Genomic DNA, 13,218 nt, shown 5'->3' with positions numbered 1-13,218 from the left:
AGAACTAGACTCGATATATCTATATCTATATATATATATATATATATATATATATATATATATATATATATATATATATATATATATATATATATATATATATATATATATATATATATAAGTGCATATTGAAACGAGAAGCAAATAAAGAAATATATCGGATTTTACAAAGGAAACAAGTGTTAAAACATATATGGCTGGACCTGAAATATATACATTGTGTTTAAAAGTTCAGTGGGTCCACTGTATCGAAAAGCCCTTTATATACATGCATATGGGTACCGTCGATCACGATTTGTGATGACGGACCTGAAGGGATATATATTATATTTATAATGCCGGTAGGTCTGCAATAATGATAGGCCAGGCCCGATATTGATTACGCCATGATTTATAACTCCGACGGGTCCACGATTATCACATAACGTCTATGACTTATGCCGATTGCAATTTGCGATCGCGGGCTGGACCCGAAAGTATACATATAAAACATAATATATATATTTTTTTATAATTGCAGCGGGTTCGTCATATCGCATAACATATTATATATATATATATATATGGATGGAAAGCACCAATTGTGATGAGTGATGGGGATTCCAGACCTGATAGTTTATATGCTATATCTTATAACTCAGCACGTCCGTCATATCGCAGATTGTTAAGAAGTGGGTCAATACAACGTTGAGAAGGGTTGATTGCTATTGTGATAAAGCTATGCCTCGATAGTTGTGCAAAGCCCACGTTAGAAGCGGAAAAAGCATTCTTTATGGTATATTTTCATTATTAATGGTATATAATAGAAAAGCGCAAATATGAAGGAATTATGCGTAAGTCCAACATTATGTTAATGCACCACTAGAAAGGGGCCAATTGCAATTTGCGATGGGAAGTCAACGGAGCGCTGAAAAGGCGGATCCGATGGATTTATGAAGCAGAGTTAATACTTTTTCAGTTCCGCAGTTACCAAAGGTTTGCGTTAATTTCGCTTGGTAAAGGGAAAAATCAATGTTAAAGCCGAGTCCGAAGAAAAGGCAGATGGGCATGTTTTCTTTATGTTTTGGCCAATATAAGCACACCCAATATATATGCAAGCCCCAGTCTTTGCACAAGTCAAAGTTTAATGTAGTTAATTATGGTAAAAGCGGATTAATTATTATTAAAGCGTTTGCAGAGGAACTCGGTAGCGGATTAACAGAGCAAGCCAGCGGTTATCATCCTCTTCCAAATTCAGTTATGTTCCTGTTATTTCATGTTCTTTGAGGTGTCTTTTACCCTCTGTAAAATCCTGTAATAGTTTTTAATTTAGATATTTAGAGAAACAGCTTTAGTAGTTTGACAATTTTAGAGGTCAACAACTGTTTCATAATGTATAAGAAGAGGAAAATTTACAGAGAAAGGGTTGTTGGAATTTTGGAGAATCCAGAGACTAGGCCACTGTATTCTTGATATCATCGTTGATTAATGAAAGAATCAAAAATTTCCATGAGTTGTTGGGTATAATTTTGTAACCTTCTCTGTTATGTGTCATGTTATGTTTTCTTCTTTCAAGTATAGTAATGAAGCTATAGGTATTTATTTTCTTATGTAGATAAAGTTAAAATCCCTTAAAAGAGCACTCCTATACTTGAAGTTCCCACTTTCTTTTCTAAGTTACAGATAATAGTTTCTGTGAAGGACTGGCATATTATCTTTAACTTCTCCCAGAGTCACAGATAGTAGTTTCTGTGTTAAGTAGCATATTGTATATGATATATTTCTCATTTCCATAATTTTTCTAAGTGATGGATAGTAGTTTGTGTGAAAGATCAACATATTATCTTTAACTTTTCCTTCAAGCTTTCTTCATTCATCATTTATATCTAGCAACAAATGGCATTCTGAGATGTTCTGGTCATACATGTATTAAGGGTTAAAGGCCAAGTTTCTAGGTCCTTCATTTAAAGACACAACATATATCTCAGTGACAATAAATAATATTTATTAATGTCTTAAGCACAATTTCCCTATAGCCAGGAAATTGGTTTCTTAAGGAACAACATTAATTGGCGCCGCTGCTGGGGAGAGAAGACAAGAACACTTTTCCCTAGGTTTTTCATGTTTTCCTCTAGTTGTTCAGTGAGGAGGAAATACTTGGCTGTTTCGAATAAAAGCAATAAAAGGCGACTCCATTGTAACAAAGACCACAACTTGCAAAGCAATAGAATAAAAACACTTTTCTTGGGTTCATTAAGTTTGAAGTTGATTCTTGAGAATGACAAGTTTCAGCAGTTGGTTGTACATTCACACCTGTGATTTTCACTTAGCACATTGATTGGTGACTCCACTGGACTTTGAAGTTTTCTTTTCTGGGCTTTAATGGCTTTCCCTACATTCTTAGTCCATAAATTTGATCCATTTTATTTTACTGAGATCACTGGCTATCCTCATGATATGCCTGCATTTTTTGTGTGGAATGAGTATCTTCCAAAATTCAGTAGAAAGGAATATGAAGATCCAGCTCAGCATCTCCAAGAGTTTCATGAATGCATGGAGCAACAGGGCATCATTCATGAAGATGTGAAGATGAAGTTGTTTTTGTTTTCTTTAGACCTAGAAGCTAGGGCTTGGTTTAGGTCTCTGCCTCTTTCAAGCATTTCATCTTTGAAATATTTCCATTCAGTATTCAATTCTTCTTGTAGAACTTATTATCCACACAAGTTTCTTTTTGAAGGTTGTTGTGAATATTATGATGCTAAAGAAACTTTAAAGGCTCAAGATAATCTTGTTGATGAAACTAATGATTTTGTTGATAATATATCAAGCATTCAGAGTTATGAGCAAGTCTCTGAAAGCGAGGAACTATCATGTTCTCAAAATGATGCAGAGAGGGTTATAAAACAGTTTTCTTCAATAATCTCCCAAGCAGAGAATGGGTTGACTCTATTCCAAGTAGATCAAGAGAGTATTCAGATAGAGGAAAGTTCAAGCATGCATCAAGAATTTCTGCTCAGCAGTCGAGAGGAGGAAGAAATAATTAAGTTGAAAATAAATCCCCAGAGTTCTTATTTTGTTAAATTTGATGATCCTCCTATCTATAATGAAAATGGTTTAAATGGGGAACAAGATGAAGCTCTTCAAGTGCATCAGTTGGGTGTTGAACATACAAGAAGAAACCAACAAGTGGGATATGTTGGACAAAAATATATTGAGCCATCTATCATAGAAAAAGAGGCTATCTCATGTAAAAAGGAAGTTGATAAAGAGATTGTATATCGATGCATTGAAGAACACAATGATGCCCATGGATCAGAGGTAAATAATCTATTTGAAGTTGATCATATGTCTTATAGTAATGTGAAAAAATTCCTTTTTCCTCCTAAAGTTACAATTACAAGTTATTTCAATCAAAGCTTAGAGATGAAAACTGGAAACATGAAAGTGACATAGATCATTTTCTTAAAGATGTTACTGATTGTTCTATTAAGCATATTATCCCAACAAAAGGTCTGTTTGGGCAAGAACCTTCCTACATAGAGAATTTCTTTTTTGGAGCTGATTAGGATCATAATTTTTCTTATACTTTTGAAGATCTTGTGGTAGATTACATGGAAAAATTTATCAACAGTCTACACATATCATTTTGTGGATATTATTCTAATTTTTGTTGTGAGCTGCCTTTATGCATAGTTTATTTTTCATTTAGGATGAATTGTATTTTAAAAATTCACTGGTAGAATGGTTCAAGATTATGCACTCAAATGCTAACTTGGTACCATTGGAAGATTGACTTCACCTGATTGAGGTCAATCATGTACATATGTAAGAACTTGTACATAAATAAGCTCAGGTGTTGAGCATTTGGTTTCCAGTTGCAGTTCTTCAGTTTAATCATTAGTTGATGAATAAGGGTGACTTTCACAGTTGGAAACTGGTTTGCAGAGGTTTCAGACTTCAAGATTCTCAGGTTCCAGTTTGTCAAGTTTCAGGGCTTTCACAGTTTTGGATTCCATGCCCAACTAAGGCCACTAGTCTACGATTCTCAACAAGCATCTTATCACTATAGATATCGGCATGGGATCACTGTACAAAAGTTTCACATAGTTAAGTTTGGAGAAGCAATATGACTCCATGCCCAATATATAAGGCACTAATCTACGGTTCTTAGTGTTTCTGTGGCAGAATCACTATCCCCAGGTGGAGCTAAATGTTGTAACATGCATTTTTTGTTACCTTTAATATTCATTTTTCATACAAGAACTTGAAAATACCTCAAAAAGAAGAGATAAAGCTAGATGAAGAAGTGATAATGGCATAGCGGAATTGCTAAAAGAACTGTAAAATAATCAGCCTCGGAGTAGCCAAAGTTGCTATACAAACAAATCAAGTCATTATATAAACAGTTATATAGAACTAGACTCGATATATATATCTATATAAGTGCATATTGAAACGAGAAAAAAATAAAGAAATATATCAGATTTACAAAGGAAACAAGTGTTAAAACATATATAGCCGGACCTGAAATATATACATTGTGTTTAAAAGTTCGGCAGGTCCGCTATATCGAAAAGCCCTTTATATACATGCATATGGGTTCCGCTGATCGCGATTTGCGATGACGGACCCGAAAGGATATATATTATATTTATAATACCGATGGGTCCGCAATAACAATAGGCTAGACCCGATATTGATTACGCCATGATTTATAACTCCGTCGGGTCTGCGATTATCACATAATGTTTATGACTTATGCCGATTGCGATTTGCGATCGCGGGCTGGACCCGAAACTATATATATTATGTTTTATAATTGCGGCGGGTCCATCATGTCGCATAACATATTATATATATATCTATGGAAAGCGTCGATTGCGATGAGCGATGGGGATTCCAGACCTGATATTTTATATGATATATCTTATAACTCAACGCGTCCATCATATCGCAGATTGTTAAGAAGTGGGTAAATACAACGTTGAAAAGGGCCGATTGCGATTGTGATAAAGCTATGCCTTGATAGTTGTGCAAAGCCTGCATTAGAAGCGGAAAAATCATGCTTTATGGTATATTTTCATTATTAAAGGTATATAATAGAAAAGCGCAGGTATGAAGGAATTATGCGTAAGTCCAACATTACGTTAATGCACCACTAGAAAGGGGCTGATTTCAAATTGTGATGGGAAGTCAACGGAGCGCTGAAAAGGCGGATCCAATGGATTTATGAAGCAGAGTTAATACTTTTTCAGTTCCGCAGTTACTAAAGGTTTGCGTTAATTTCGCTTGGTAAAGGGAAAAATCAATGTTAAAGCCAAGTCCGAAGAAAAGGCAGATGGGCATGTTTTCTTTATGTTTTGGCCAATATAAGCGCACCCGATATATATGCAAGCCCTAGTCTTCGCACAAGTCAAAGTTTAATGCAGTTAATTATGGTAAAAGTGGATTAATTATTATTAAAGCGTTTGCAGAGGAACTCGGCAATAGATTAATAGAGCAAGCCAACAGTTATCATCCTCTTCCAAATTCAGTTATGTTCCTGTTATTTCATGTTCTTTGAGGTGTCTTTTACCCTCTGTAAAATCCTGTAATAGTTTTTAATTCAGATAGTTAGAGAAACAGTTTAGTAGTTTGACAGTTTCAGAGATCAGCAACTGTTTCATAATGTATAAGAAGAGGAAAATTTACAGAGAAAGGGTTGTTGGAATTTTGGAGAATCTGGAGACTAGGCCACTATATTCCTAATAACATCGTTGATTAATGAAAGAATCGGAAGTTTCCATGAGTTGTTGGGTATAATTTTGTAACCTTCTCTATTATGTGTCATGTTATGTTTTCTTCTTTCAAGTATAGTAATGAAGTTGCAGGTCTTTATTTTCTTATGTAGATAAAGTTAAAATCCCTTAAAAGAGCACTCCTATACTTGAAGTTCCCACCTTCTTTTCTAAGTTATAGATAATAGTTTCTGTGAAAGACCAACATATTATCTTTAACTTCTCCTAGAGTCACAGATAGTAGTTTCTGTGTTAAGCAACATATTGTCTATGATTCAGTTCTCATTTCCATAATTCTTCTAAGTGATGGATAGTAGTTTCTGTGAAAGATCAGCATACTATCTTTAACTTTTCCTTCAAGCTTTCTTCATTCATCATTTATATCTAGCAACAAATGGCATTCTGAGATGTTCTGGTCATACATGTACTAAGGGTTAAAGACCAAGTTTCTAGGTCCTTCATTTAAAGAAACAACATATGTCTAAGTGACAAATAAGTGATAGTAAATAATATTTATTAATTTCTTAAGCACAATTTCCCTACAACCAGGAAATTGGTTTCTTAAGGAACAACACACCTAATCCTTCTTTCTTGTACTGACTTACTGCATTGAGTTTTGAAAATTTTTACCTTGTATGGAACATGGAGCATTACTTGTGGCCCTATGTAAATTCAAATTGCACCATACAAGGTCTCTCCCCTCTCACAGTGCATTAATCCTCTCCTTGAGAAAAGTGACTTGACTTTTGCAGCTTGCCTTAAACAACTGTGCAATTTCCTCTTGTAGTGAGCCTTCCCAAGTGCAAGTAGAGTTTCTAGTGGAAAATCAACCACTGCAAAAGAAAATTGCACTAGAATATGGAACATGGCACATTTCTAGTGGATAGTCAGGCACTACGGAAGAAAACTGCACTAGCATAGAAGCATGCCCTTAAGCCCAGTGCATGTCACAGTTGTAGTGCCTAGTCTTGCTCCCATTGTTGACTGCAACCCCTCACTACACCCAAGACTTTCTTTTCATGCCTCCCTTGGCACAGGTCACATTTCTAGTGGACAGTCAATCTTTGCTGAAGAAAACTACACCCTCCCTTAATCTCGTCTCTCAGTTATATCACATGTCACAGTTTTAGTCAATAAGCCATCAACCCTTGTCCACTAGACTCCCTCACTATGCAGTCACTAAGTCCTTCCCTGCTTACTGAGCGCATGTCACATTTCTATTCCATAGTCATGGCCTCCCTCAGTCACTATGAAGCTCAACTGCACTATCACTATCTCCTACTCCATTAATCCTAGCACATGGCGCAGTTCCAATCCGCAAGCTCATAACATTGTCCTTGAAGAGCTCCTCCTTATAGTGCATGGAACAATTCTAGTGAGCAGTGGTGCCTTCTCTTAGCCACTGCTGAGCTCAACTAAGGTATCCTCAATAAGCCTTTCCTCCTCATTCCTTACATTGGCCTATCACAAGCAACTCCTTCCATGAGAAAATTAGGGATAGAATAAATGGTTTTTAGACTGATCTTTCCTTGTCACGAGTGAACTTCATTGGTAGGTATACCTTCTCAACAGGGCAAGGTGATGCTGAAGGAAGATGTCAAGGAGAAGACACAAAGAATCACTTTCAAAGAAGGAGCACAAAGAAGAACCATCATGAATACATGAAGAGATCCTGGACCATGACATAATTAAGACAATGCATGATACCTCACAATGTATCAATGTTGATCCATTACCCTTTGGAGGGTGGATATGAAGAACAAAGAAACTATTTCATGAATATTGAAGACAAAGCAACAAGGAGAGAAATTTGACATTGCAACATCATAATGAAGTTCCATGTCTTCACTTCCATGTTATGGCTTGTACAAGTGTCATCACAATGTCATGTTTCAATATGTCTTGCCACATCATTTATGGATGTAATGATGTATTTTCAAGAAAAGGAAAAAATGTAAATGTGCGGAAGTCCAAGTGTCACATGTGGAATATGAGAAGTCACATGTGGACTGAAGACTCAATAGAAGTTCAAAGGTCATTTAGGAGTCCAAGAGTCATAAGGGGAGATGAAATTTCATTCCTCTTGTTATAAAAGAAACCTCATAACTCAAGCAAAGGGATTTTGGAGGCTTAGGCTTTGGAGAGCTATCCTTGGCATCTTTAACTTGGAATAGGAGAGAAAACTATTCTTTGGAGAAGAAAGAAGTGACTTAATGTTCCATTACAAGAGATAGTGGATCACTATTGTAACCGTGTACTTGGATATTTTACTTAATAATTGAAGCTCATTGATCCAACACATTTTCATGCATGTACCGTGAATATTGTAAGACTATTCATTAGATGTTTGTGGTATATGTTATTTTCATATGTACTAAAGAAATTGAACTACTTCATTGGCTTTGGTGCTTATCTTGTTGAAGGTGTGTTGTTTTTTCTTTAATGCTCATTATGTCTATGTGAACTACTTCACTAGATTACTAATGAATATTTCCTTGCTATCGTGTGTCTCTATTAGGGTAGTACTATTAATTTTAATCTGGAGACTCGCTCTTGTCTTCCCTCTCATGAAGGCCTCATTTTACACATTGCAATTCGTCTTTCACAATGTCAACTTACTTGTTTGTTCAAAGGTTATGTGTTTAATCTCTTATGTTATCCATTGAAACCAAGGAAAACCATAGAGTTATGGTGTTCAGGCTAATACTCCAGATGGATCTCCTACTCCAAATAGTGTGAAGTCTAATTGGGACTTCACATTGGGGATACCCCTTGTATGTTAGTAGTATCCAACACCATCAACATGTTCCAATTTTAGCTTTGGTTGGTACTTCCAGGATTTTTCATCACTGATGGGACCATGAATTTTCTATGTTAGTATAGATCTAGTTTTAACTTTAGAATTTAATTGCTAAATAACTTTGTTTCATCACTTTGATTTCCTGTTGAATTTTAAAAATTCTCATAACATATTTAGGATAACTTTATTCCCATGTTTTCCATAACCATGCATTATATTTGCTCCGGATCCTATCAAGCACAATTTCATTAATTGCATGCTTTTTAATTGTAGTAATTTTTTTTCATAGATTAAGAGCTTCGTTCATGACAGCTTGATCACTGGGTATTCTGAATAGGTAGGAACATTATTTCTATTCATTTGAATAAATGACTTGCATTTTAAATTTTTTGTACAATACCAGGGACATAATTTAGTATGTCAGCCTTTCTTGCACTCGGGTAGCTAAAAACACGAGATTTGTGGGATAGTATGTAGCATGCCGATTTGATGAAGAATCATTATCTTCCTCGGCACCTATGCACTCTACACGATGTATCAACGTTATGGAGATTTATTCAGCCCCTACCCCCCACCCCCTGGCATTTCTTCCTCCACACCTCCACACTCTACACAATGTAAACATTATGGAGATTTGTTAACCACCCCACCCAATCCTCACCCCCCACCCACTCACTTTCATAAGCGACCTATAATCCCATTAGTTCTATCATCATTAGGAATACCAATAGTACTTCCAGTATCAAGGCTAGAGCACTCACCAACGGAATGACCACTTACAAAATTAAAGTTTTTTAATTTTAAATTTATTTGTCAGGCACTGACAAATACCAAAATAAATTGCCCTCCTCCATGGGAATTATGTCACATTAAGGCTTGCTCAACTAATGGAAAATTATAAATAATATTTCCAAAAATTTGAAAATTATTTTTTAATTTACGCAAAAATAGAAATATTCAACATTTTCCCGAAACTTTGGTTAAAGTCACCAAAATTTGGAAAAAATAATTGAGAGTAAATTGAGTTTGATCGTGAGGTAGATGCAATAGTCCCTAGTGAGTTAGGGACTAATAAAGTTGTCATAGATGATTTGGAAAGATTTGTCCCATTGGTGATTAGCAAGAAAAAATTGCATCAACGCTTGGACCTATCCTTTGCAGTGGCACTATGAGTCGACCTTCTTCCAACACCCTATACATTTCTTGGCCTTCAATGATTTAATTTCCTTTGACATTAGTGCCCTAGAAAATTCTTGGTGTACGGTGACGAAATTTTCCTTGACATCGACATCCTCGATTTTCTTTGTTGTTGATGCTTGAAATGGAATTTTCATTAGCATCCTAAACTTTTCCTGTCAATGGTTCTTGGAATGGATTCTTTATCAACATCTTGAAGAATGATCTTAGAAAAGTTCCACGTTTTTTGGCATGTGCCATACCTAGTAAGCCTAAGCCCAAGTGCCCTGTAGACACACTGATGTAAGCAAGTATAAAATGATAAGAAGTTTATGAGGCCATAACTTACTTGGATTTTAGAATATAGGAAGAAATTCCAAATGCTTTGAGGTGTATAGCCAACTTGTGACATTATTAATGATATTGGAATACTAGACTTCTTAAGAAATAAAAATGGTCCTCAAAGATGATCTTAACATATCCAAAAAAACAACTCAATAAATAATAAGACTATTCATTTTATCCTCATTTCATAAATATTGTCAAGAAAAATTAGTATTAGATCATTCACATAATTTGAATGAAGAAAAAAATTTATTATCTCATATTCGTCAAGTATGGTTGGAAGGGTTCAATTGAGTTTATCTTGGGTGGTTGGGTAGAATAGTTGTTATACTCCCCACCCAGGTTCAAGTCTTGTAAGTTGACATGTTGATGCTCTAGAACATAATAACTTTGTTGTGATCTTAAGTGAATCTATATTGAAGATTGTCCTAGTACTAACAACTTCTATCATGCCATTAGGATAAGAAGGAGGCTAAATTTCTTCACCAGGTGGTACTTAATGACCAAAAATTTAATCGCCTTGAGGGTTAGCTCAATTGGTCGAGCCCTGTTGTTAAAGCATCTTTGTTATTAAGAGGTCATGGGTTCAATTCTCTCAACACTCTTGAGGTCAAGGTTTGTGGTTGAGCTTTCAAGAAGTGATCCCTTATGGTGGATTTTCCTAGTACAAATATTCCATGGAAATAGTGGTCATCGATTTCTGGGGTCCATGAACCACATTTTAAAAAAGGTATGGTTAGAGGGGACTAGATATGTGACATAGTGGTATGAAAGTTGTGGTTTAATTATTAGATCTATATGGGCTAGAGATAGACCATATAAACAAAATTTTCATTTCTTTGGCACAAACATTCAACCAACATGGGCCAGGAACAATAGCCAAGGTTATATCCCTAAAGGCTATACAAGCTTAGCAAAGAGGGAATGATAATAATTTTGATGTTATGTTAAAAAAAAACAAATATATTATTTTCTTTGTTCCAATGGAGTGAACAATGTTCAAGCATTTATGGGAACTTAGGCTTAGGAAGTATTATCATGGAGGTGCCACCACACATTTATAAAGTCAAGTCAAATGAAGGAAGAAATATTGAAACTTCAAACATGGCAGAAACCAAGAGAAGTTTGAACACACAACTTTGCAGTTTTAGACTAGATAATGAAAACATAATAAGAGATCAAAGTTTTACTAAAATTCAGAACAATTACATCAAATATGAATTTCAAGTAACATTGGTAAAATACCTCTAAGGAAAAGGTTCCACAACATTAAGACTCAAACATCTAGAAGGGACATTGTTAGACTCATTAGACAAACACATAAGTGCTTTTGACAATTCACAACAATGTATCAAAGCCTACTCTTCGTAAACATAAAAAGAAGAATTCCAAAGACCATTTATGGAAGGAGTTCAAAAAAGTAAACCCATCTTTCTTTGATGATGAGGTGAAATTAGGAAAATAAGTTGAAGCATGGCTTCTTGGATTAAACAAATATTTTTAGGTACACAATTAATTTTGGAATTTTGTGGGAAGAGCTTAAAAATGTGAAGATGATTAGTGAGAAGAAAGTCCCCTGGAACTAATTCAAGAAATATTTTGAAAACAATACCTTTCAGAGTGGTATTATGATGGTAAGGCCAAAGAATTTTATGAACTTAAAATGGGACATTTAAACACGAATGATTATGTAAATAGATTTATGGAACTTCTGAGATATGTTCTATATAAAATATATGAGAAAGTGATAATTCAACACTTTCTTAGTAAAATGCCTCAATCCTACCAACATAGGATTGAATTTGATGAGCCTAATATTTTAAAAATAAAATCCAAAAGGAAAAAACTATGATGAGTAAACCAAGGGTAAATAGAAATTCAACCAAGTCTCAAAAGAAAATAGAAAGGATAAGTCTGAATAGAGAAAGGAAATCTTTAGGGCCCAGCAATATAGGAATCAGAAAAAGAGTCCTAAACCAAGTTACCCATTATATAGTATATTCCAATTAAAGTTTCCATCTCAGAGTGGAAACATGCCAATAAAGGTAATGGAGGAGTGGATGAGGAAGCAACGTAAAGGGCCTATGAAATGTTGGGGATGTGGAGAAGAACATATGCTCAAAGATTGTCCCCATAGATAGGAAAATAACAAGATGATCCACAATAAATGATAAGTTACAACAATCAATGGTGAAACCAAGAATGTTCCTAGAATCTGTGTTGTTGTAGAAGATCAAGAAGTAGACCACCAACCATCAATGGTGGAAGTTGAAAGTAAGATTGGTATGAAATCTGTTTATATTTTGACTGGTCCAGAATCTCATCGCAACTATGTTGCGCTTCACATGGTTGATTCTTGCACCATTCAAAAGTGTAAGCAGAAGAAATCATGGTTAGTGCAACTGGTTATAACAACTAAGAGAAAAGTGAATGAATTGGTGGGGGCATGTCCATTAGAAATGAACAAAATAATTACATGGGTAATTGTGAATATTTTTCCATTAAGTTCATATGATGTCTTGATCTGCATGGACTAGCTAGTGACACATAAAGTCAAACAGGATTACTATAACAAAACTTTTGACTTTGTAAATTATCATGGGAGCCCAACAACAATTAGATGCATTTCAAAACCTATCTCTGTATGACATTTCAACCTTACAACTAAAGAAGAGTTTTAGAAATGATTTCCAAGTGTATGTCACTTGGGTATTAGAATCAATAAAAAACAAAAGTTCAAAATTTGAATACTATCCAATACTTCAAGAATTCAAGGATATGTTTCCAAATGAGATACCTAGTTTACCTCCCAAGAGGAACATTGACCTTTTAATTGACCTCATGCTAGGATTTGTACCTATATCTATAAATCTATACATAATGACTATTCTTGAACTTATAGAGCTAAATATTTTGTTGGAAAAAGGATACATCAAACCATGTGTCTCCCCTTATGAAGCACTAGCATTGTTTGTAAAGAAGAAGGATGCTACCCTTCAATTGTTTATTGATTGCATACAACTAAATCAAGTTATCATGAAAAATAATTATTTGTTACCCCATATTAATAACATGTTCATTAAATTAAGAGGGGCAACAATATTATCAAATACTGACTTGATATCCTGATATTTGCGAGTT

This window comes from Pinus tabuliformis, chromosome 5_1 (genome assembly GCF_031772625.1).
Source record: "Pinus tabuliformis cultivar Carrire ecotype Pingquan chromosome 5_1, CPIR1, whole genome shotgun sequence".
NCBI lineage: Eukaryota > Viridiplantae > Streptophyta > Pinopsida > Pinales > Pinaceae > Pinus > Pinus tabuliformis.
The sequence above is the reverse complement of the archived record's forward strand: the minus strand, read 5'-3'. Positions refer to the sequence as shown.